We start from the raw sequence: 9,081 nt of genomic DNA, 5'->3' as shown, positions 1-9,081 counted from the left end.
TTCTCCAATGTTGGTGAAAGGACAGGGTCTTGCTTCACAAACGGCAAGCATCTAAAAAGGTACCCATGTTGGTTCCTAAGAAAGAACTCTAAAATCCACAATTGAGCAATACTTTTATAGTGGTACCTCAGGTTAAGAACTTAATTCGTTCTGGAGGTCCGTTCTTAACCTGAAACTGTTCTTAACCTGAGGTTCCACTTTAGCTAATGGGGCCTCCTGCTGCTGCCGCGCTGCCGCCGCACGATTTCTGTTCTCATCCTGAAGCAAAGTTCTTAACCCAAGGTACTATTTCTGGGTTAGTAGAGTCTGTAACCTGAAGTGTCTGTAACCTGGGGTACCACTGTATTGGGATCAACCAGAATGCCACCGGGGGGGGGGGGAGCTTTTGAGTTCCCTGGAACTAGTAATTATGCAAAATGTTTCACGAAACAGAAGGCGAAGGAGACAAAGACAAATAAAACATAAGAAGTACAGAAATTTGGCCAATGTTGTAACCATGAGATCAGCTTGCAGGCTCATTGGAGACAGGACACCATCCCCCCTCCCCCAATATGGGTTACACCCCAATATGGGTTTTATTGTTATTAGCCACCCTGAGCCCGGCTTCGGCTGGGGAGGGCGGGATATAAATAAAATTTATTATTATTATTATTATTATTATTATTATTATTATTATTATTATTTATTACACACCTAGAATTGTAGCCAATGTTGGTTTGTGAGCAATTTCAGTTGGTCCATTAATTTCAATGGGTCTACTTTGACTAGGACTAAGTTAGATACCATTCATTAGATTCTAGGATGAGGAAGCTTTTAATCCATATTGGTCCCAAACTTCAAATGAATTTTAAGCCTAATTTTTGTACTTTTTGCATTTTGTTTACTCCTTGTTCTTCTCGCCTCTTATTTTGTGTAACATCTTGTCTGATGAAGACTTCTGAAGCACTCAAAAGCTTGCCACCTTTTTGTGACATCTTGTTGAGTCTCTGTAAAGAATGTTGGAGTTGAGCCTACAAAATATCTATGCAACCCAACCCCCCCTTGCAATTTCAAATTCTTAAAATTAGTTATCTGGAAGATGAATGGCATTCCCTGCCCACCTACCTTGTGTGTATATACCAGGCATAGGCAAACTCGGCCCTCCAGATGTTTTGGGACTACAACTCCCATCATCCCTAGCTAACAGGACCAGCGGTCAGGGATGATGGGAGTTGCAGTCCCAAAACATCTGGAGGGCTGAGTTTGCCTATGCCTGGTATATACAAACAAACAAATCCTTTTGTTTAAAGTATTATCTATCTCTGTATAAGCATCACTACCAGCACACATTTCTGGAGGAGAGGTTGTAGCTTGATGGTAGGCTGCATGCCACCCATACATAACATCTCAGTTTCAATCCCTTTCATCTTGTGGGAAAGGTCTCGGAAAAGCAGTAGGGACATGAACCATGCACAGGGACTAGTGGTCAGAGCAGACGGAGGTGGACAGGGAAAGTGTGTGTGATCTTCCACCCTGGCTGCATGTGACATGGACATGGTTTCAGCTCCATATGTTTGCTTGTTAATTTAGTCTGTGCTTAATGCTCACTGACTTTTCAAAGAAAATCTCCAGCAGTCTCCCTGTAGAGAGAATCGGCAGCAATCGTGTGTATGTGTGTGTGTTTGCTTACATAACTAAGAGCCTGATCCTAAAACACATTGCTTCAGAAAACAATTGCAAAATGCTGCATCATGCAAGGACACACACACACACACACACACACACACACAGCCTTGCAACAGGGCTGCTATGCCAGGGCTCAAGGCAGTTATGCAAATCTTGGAGCATCAGTTAATGGCAAAACAGACTCTTTTTTCTTTTAACGTTTCATAAGCTACTAATCAAGGTTTTTTTTTTATCTTTAATATTTCATGTGCAAAGTGTCTCCCAAATGCTGTGTGATTTATGTAAGGAATGAAATGCAGTGAGTGCAGAGCAAGTCGACGCTTGGTACTGGCTTGGCTAATTATCTGAGCTAAAAATGATCTGAGCGAAAAGAAAAAAAATCGATAACCTGGTTATGGAAACTACTATGTGTGTACATTGCACGGAGAGGGGAACTTTTGACGTATTTGGGTGGAGACATTTCTTGGAGTGGGTGGACGGATGCTGCTTGGTGTAAAAAAGAATAATGCTTTTAGTACGTTGCAGCCTGATGCTAAAAAAAGACCACACACATGCACACAAAACAAAACACTCCCAGTTTCGTCAGCAAAACAGGAAGAGGGTTGTCCATGTGCTGTACAAAACATCTCCCCAACTCCATTACTCCAGTGCAGCCTCTGGGATCCTCTGTTTATGTGCTTGTTACATGAATACGAAGGTACATCAGGGTTCTCACCCCCTCTGCCAGCGTATTCTGGCCCTAGGAACTCAGGAGGGGGTCCCACCTTGATGTAGAAATTGCTCAGAACCTTGTATCCCTCCCATCCTATTATTCTGTGCTTCTCTAGTTTGGTAATAGGGGGTCTGTGCTCTACTCCCTGCTTTTTGGGGGGTTGGGGGGAGGGGCTCCAGGCATCTTCTGCAAAAGGTGAACAAATGCATTATTCACTGGAGATACATGGTGGTTAAAAGGAATGTAATGGAGTGGAAAAACAGGCTTCTTCTGCTCCCTGCCCTCAGAAGCACAGGAAGTTAACTCCTGTCTCGCAGGCAACATAGGAAAAGTCACTTGCCTTGAGATGCCTGCATAGCTAATGTCGAATAATGCATGCTCTGTGACAACCCTACATGTTAATTCCATTGGAAATTATGGTTAATGAATTACACACAGTCTTTTTATGCCAGCATTTATTTTTCAAGGAACTTAATTTAGTTTGATCACTCATGTGTCTCCTGCTTTGCAGAGGTTTGTTTACCTGCTTGTTCCAGCATGCATTTTGCCGGATGTCCCTTCTTTTTCTAAGATGTTACAGTGTGATAGTCGCCTTTTTCAGGTTGTAGTAGTTTGGCAGAACTCTAAAGAACATCATCAACAACTCTAGAGTTTCTCTTATGCCATTACCCACTCCCTTCAAGAGCTTGCTTTACTTATATCTTTTTTCTTTTACTTGTTGCTTTTCTGCGCTGTCCAATAGCAGAAGTTTTCTGGGCCGTATGCAATGCAAATGATTAAAGCCATAAAATTACACACACACACACACACACACACACACACACACACAGTAAACAGCAAGTGATAAAACCTGTTCCCATAATGCTATCAAAGGAAGCACAATCTTCCTACCACAAAAGCAAAGTGGCAAACAGAGAAATATTAGCAGTGGCATTTTATGCTATGACTCTTTTGAAACGCCTCCGTCCCTTGGCCTTTTTTAGTACATAACACCCACCTTAGAACTATTTTGCTCCTGCAATCTTTACCAGAATACACAGTTGCTCAGTTTCACTTTGGCCCAGGGTGGCACTCAAGTCACATGACATGCACACCATAGATGTTCCCCTCCAAAGAATCCCATGAACTGCAGTTTGTTAAGGGTGCTGGGAATTGTAGCTCTGTGAGTGGAAAACTACAGTCCCCATGGTTCTTTGGGCGAAAGCTATGTGCTTTGAATGTATGGCTTGCACTGTGGGAACAGAAGAGAAGAAAACAGACAGAGCATATGCAATGCTTCAATAAACGTGAAAACAACCCCAAAAGTTACCATATGGTAATACCCTTATGAGGAGGAGTAACTAGAGCAGAGCAAAGTAGTGAGCAAGCTTTGGGGTTCTTCAGAGCTCTGGATGTTGAGCAAAACAAGGGGGAGGGAAGAGAAAGAAGACAAAATGTTGGAGCCTCGAAGTCCACAATTTGGGTCTTAAAATGGAGTGCAGGAGGTGTTGGGAAGATTATACACTCCTCATACAACAGATTTCAGGTTGCACCTTAAAAGTTACTGTGACCAAAAAAACCACCCACAATGACAGTCCCTCCCTCCGCAAGTCGGGAAATCAGTTCTTATTGCTCCTGTGTCCCAGCAGCCCTTGCTGCAACCTGAAATCTGTTCTGCACCTACAGAGTCTAATCTAATTAAGTCTGCCTAATGCCTCCTGCACTCCAATTTAAGGCTCTTACAAACTACAGACTGGTATTTCTCTCCATCCACCCCCAACCTCCCGCTGCTGCCTTATGTTTTGCCTAACACCCAGACTGAAGAAGAGCCCTGGAGACCTCGAAAGCTTGCTTAATTGTTGCTTTGTAATATTTTAGTTGGTCCAGAAATAAAGATAGGTCTCTGACGGCACGTGATGCAGAAGACAGGTGGTTGTTTCTGAATAGCCTTTTTAACGAGGCGCATCTAACCTCGTTTGCTTTTATTGACGTGCGCGCAGCCCGGGAATTACAGTATATAGTGAGGTCAGGTGGTCAGCTTTTTGGCTCTTCCCTTGTAATCTCAGAAGTTAAAAGGGCATAACAGAGGAACGTGGTATGGGAAACAACGACACAACACCCATCCCGGAAACAAGACCAGAAAAAGTGCTCCAGACATCATGATAACTTTAAAAAGTTGAAGGGAGGGCAAGAGGCATAGCTTTGGCCAAGCCGGCATCGCCCGCTGTCTCTCTGAAAACCCCCACAGTTTTAGGGCTGGGACGTTGCCCTCGACCCTAAAGGCGCCCTTCCTTACCCCTCCCCCGAGTGATCGTCTGGGACCAGACACTGTCCGCCCGTCGGGACTCTCCCGAGCGCGGCCCCTTCCCACTGCCCGTTAGCTCGGCCGTCCGTTCGTCTAGGGGGGGCTTTAGGGGGGTGGCGGCGGGCGGAGCCTGGCGTTGGGGCCGGGCATGGACTGGCCGGGGGGCGAGGGGAGCTGGAGGCTGCAGCGGGCTGTCCTAGCGCTCGTCTGGGCGAGGGGAGCTGGCTGGCTGTGTGGACCCGAGATGCTGTGTGGCGGTCAGTGGAGGAAAACGCTTTAAAACCGAGGGAGCGATGAATTAAGGGGCGGGGGGGGGGGCCCGTTGTAGGGCAAATGTGGGGATACAGGGGAGAGATCCTCCAGGCGCTTAAGGCAAGCCTCTGCTGAGGGCTAAATGCCCTCGACATGTTTTTAAACTAAGCTTAAAATAAATACGCTGCTGTGTTGATGGTTTGTATGTGTGGGGCAGAAGAGTTGGAGTGTGATATTTTTAGGGGGCTGAGAATCTGTGTAAGGAGTGTGGGGTATCATGTATGGGGAAAATGTGCTACGAGGCTGGTGGGCTATGTAACCGCTGCCCAGAAGTGGAATATGGGCAATGGGTTGTTGGAGGGTCTTTGGGGAGACAGATCTTGGGTGGAGTGGAGCAGGGGACTGGGAGATCCGGTGGTACTGAGGTGTTGTGCTGGGTCAAAGTGTGGGGCAGTGGCTGAAAAGGCAAAAGTGACTCTTCCAGGGACCGAAGGAGCTGATGCTGAGGGGAGCCTAGGGCCCGCCAGATGTTGTTGTGCAGGACTCCGACTCATTGATCCCGGACAGCGTAGTCAATGGTCAGGGATGATGGGAGTCATAGTCGCAACAACAACTGGAAGGGTACAGGCTCCCCACTCCAGAACTAGCATTTGTGGAAGAGAGGATTTGATTACTGAAGGGGGATTTGTTTGATTGATTGATTTTAAAAGCTTATATCCTGCCTTTTCTCAGATAATGGGTCCAAGGTTCTGGGGCTTCAAGGGGTTTGGCTGAGATGGGCTCTGGGGCTGAGAGGGTGGCTCTCTGTAGAAGTCTCTGGCATGCTGAGGGAGGGACTGTTTCAACAGTGCACATTCCAGGCTCAGGAGTCGGCAGGGACCAGAGAGGTTTCGGTGGCTTTCTTTCCCTGTCTCACCTCCAGTGCAAACTTTCCCCGAAGCTTCTTTCCGATATATGCAGTGCCCAGCTTGGCCTGGCAGCCTTCCTTTTCCCTTTCGGAATATAGAGTTTCCATTTCACAGCCACATGGGGAAAGCTGGCTCCATTGCAATCAGATATATTGAAAACTGCGGCTAGAAGTATTCGCACGCCTTCCCTCCCTCCTCCCATCCCTGGCCACATCTACCCTTGGACATTCTAGCTTATTTGGACCGGAGCAGAGACTTTGGTATCTGGAGTGGCAACTGCCTGTTAGCCCCTCCCTCCCTGGGCAAAATCTCCTCTCCTGTTTGGTATTATCTTTCAGCCCAGGATGCAGAGCAGATGGTTTAAGCCTAGCTGGTTTGGATGGTTATTTCAGGGTTGTGCTGCAGGCTGTGCCTCTTGGGCATTCCCCAGGTTATAGCTAAATTTGCCTGAATTGCTTCACCTTATGTACTCTCTGCACAGTGTGGTTTGTGCCCATTGGAGCTGCTAGGGCAGAAAGCAGGGAGCCCAACAGCTGATGGAGCCAGAGTCAACGAGATTCAGAGCCAACTAATTCGAGTTTTGCCCCCTTCCTCCTCCTCGCCCTCCTTACAAGGCATAGGTGCAACTCCCTGGGGCCCCAAAATTCCCCATGAAGGGGCCGGGCATCCACACATTTCTGTGCCAGGGCCGTTCACGCTGCATGGCAGCCACAGCCCTGGGTACCCACGGTCGTGGGGCCAAGTTGGCACTCCTGTTACAAGGGCAACACTGAGACATAAGGTGGAGGAAGCTGAGAGGCAATGCCAGCTCGTGGCGGTTCTCAACCTGTGGGTCCCCAGATGTTGTTGGACTACAACTCCCACCATGCTAGCTAGGGGTGATGGGAGTTGTAGTTCAACAACATCTGGGGACCCATAGGTTGAGAAAGGCTGGAAGGCAAGGCTGGGTGGGCTACCTGGCTGATGTTAGATCCATAGCTGCCAACTTTCAGATTTGAAAATAAGGGATCAGCAGCCTTGAAAATAAGGGATCAGCAGCCTACCTGTCCTGGGGTCAGTTTACAGGATATCTAACAATCCGGGATAGCAGCGGAAAACGGCGCTGGAATAAGGGAATTTCCCGCAAAAAAAGGGAAGGTTGACAGCTATGGTCAGATTGAGGTTGGTGGGGCAGTGTTCCAGTCACTAAAATGGGCCAGCCATCGCTGAAACTCCATTGAACAACTTGCCGCAGGTAACTAAGAATTACTTGCAGGCAAATGGGTGGGGTGGTGGATGAGGGGTGGGTCCTTCGCCTCCCTCCACCACTTGAGTTCTGTGCTAACCACAGAGGAAGGAAAGCCCCTTCCTCCCTGAGAAGCATGCAAACCAAGCAGGCTGGTGGAGAAGAGGCGGATATGGAAAAAATCTGTTCTTCCTTTGCCCGTTCACTCAGTAGCCTACTTGAAGAGTCTAAGGAACCTGTATCTGCATGCTGGCAGCAGAGGGTGGGGGCTTCCTTTCCTCTACAGCCAGCATGGAAACTGAAGCTGGTAACTTTTGTGGGCTTATTTCCAAGGCTGTGCTATATCTTTGACCCCCAGATTCCCCTTCTGTCAAATTGAGCTAGATTTTTTCTCACTAAATTCATTATAATTTCTGCACTCTAACAGGGTTCCCACGTACCCTTACTCAGCATTAAGTTTTGCTGAGTTTGGTGGGTGTTTACTTATTCCCCAAGGTCAGTGTGCAAAGGATTGCAACCTTAGAGGAGATAGTTGGTGCTGATGAGAGTTGGAGACAACAACATATGGAGGGCCGTATGTTCCCCACCTCTGTCCTAGCCCATCAGCATTAGCTCAGCCCAATCCCTTAGCTTTGCATTGAACTGCTAGACCCTTAGTGTGACTGTTTCCATATGCATCATATTCTACACCTCCTGTGCAGATTCCAAGGCCCCTAAATAGATAGCGCTCCTCAGCGCTCCTCAGCTTTCTTGCCCTGCACATACATTCTGTTAACACAAGCCCCAACATAGGAATGATACTTTACAAATCAAAGGAAGAAACTCTTATGTGAGCTCCTCATGGGTAGAGAACATATTTAGCTTTGCTCTGACCCTTTTGGAAATTTTTCTCTTCTAATGTAGAACTGATGGCAAGTTTTTTTAAAAAAAACACCAAAATTGAAAAGCCACTATGTTTTCTTTGGTGGCATTTCTTTTGCCTGCAATGATCTTTTGAATTGGGGGCAGCAGTGGGATAAATGTGTCCCTCTCCTTTCTTCTGAACATAACATGACCTTATCCATTTCACAACCTTGGGGGAAAAGAGATTGGTAAAGTGGTACTTTTTTTACTGGGTCACATTTGTTAATAAGCATATGCAAGGATTTTGATGGTCACGTGACATTGTTCTTCAGAGCTTGTGGATTGGACCACGTAGCAGCAGGCTGACAGCAGCTGCTCCATGAGTAGTTAGTTGAGCGCTACATAATGAGCCGGTCTCTGCTTTGTGTTTGGAGCATGAAAGGGTCTGTAACATGATGCTCCAACTTCTAAGGCTGGAGAATGGGGTGGGAAGGAGGGAGGGAGGGAAGAGAGTATTGGGGGCTTGTAAGCTGTGTGTGATTTGCTCATTGTGCCCGCTGGAAAGAGAAAAATCTCATGGGCCTTCCTCTGGCACGAATCCAGGAGTTTTTGCGCTCTCCTGTGCCAGGCGCAGGAAAGAAGAGAGGCTGTACAAATTGCTGCTTTCTAGTCCTGATCCTAAATTTGGTGGCTCCGTGTGCATTTGCTTTAAGGTTATGTCTTGGAGCTGGTAAAGACTACAAGAAATGAACTGCACGGAAACAGAGGAACGTGATATGCACTGCACATGTGGGAACATGCACACACGAACCTAGTTGTTAGCATGAAAGAAATGTGAAGCGACAGGCGTCCCTCCCCTCCTGTTCTCTGATTAGCTGGTAAGACTGTTTGGCTGTGACGCTGGCCAGGATTTTTTTGGGGAGTTGGAATGATAGTGAGAAGGGCAGGCAGCAGGAATCAACTTGAAACCGCTAGTGGTTTGACTCTTGCAGGATGTGTGAGCCAGCCTCATCTGCCATTTTCCTACATGGACAAGCTTCTCTGGTGGTTTGTACTTTGGTTCGGAAGTCTGGCTGTTGTTGACCGGGTTTGCGTTTGTTCGGTATGTCTTTCTGCCTTTCTGTCTGCCAAGGCATATGGTGTGGGATACAGAGCTGGGGAGGTGGTGCTGTGCAGCTCACTTTTCTCTGGC

At 47.2% G+C, this 9,081-nt stretch overlaps 1 protein-coding gene across 6 annotated transcripts in view; it reads left to right on the top strand.

Moving 5' to 3' along the window:
* The first annotated feature begins 4,791 nt into the window (after window positions 1-4,791).
* LZTS2 (leucine zipper tumor suppressor 2) overlaps window positions 4,792-9,081 on the top strand; it is a 61,957-nt gene continuing 57,667 nt past the window's right edge. For 2 of the 6 annotated variants that reach the window (XM_028730455.2, XM_028730456.2), the window contains exon 1: window positions 4,792-4,918. The gene's annotated coding sequence lies outside the window, so the exon portion shown is untranslated. Of the gene's footprint in view, window positions 4,919-8,506; window positions 8,768-8,838; window positions 8,992-9,081 lie in introns of those variants that run through there. The other 4 variants (XM_028730458.2, XM_028730460.2, XM_028730461.2 and 1 more) reach the window with 3 other exon arrangements.

This window comes from Podarcis muralis, chromosome 6 (genome assembly GCF_964188315.1).
Source record: "Podarcis muralis chromosome 6, rPodMur119.hap1.1, whole genome shotgun sequence".
NCBI lineage: Eukaryota > Metazoa > Chordata > Lepidosauria > Squamata > Lacertidae > Podarcis > Podarcis muralis.
The sequence above is the reverse complement of the archived record's forward strand: the minus strand, read 5'-3'. Positions and strand labels throughout refer to the sequence as shown.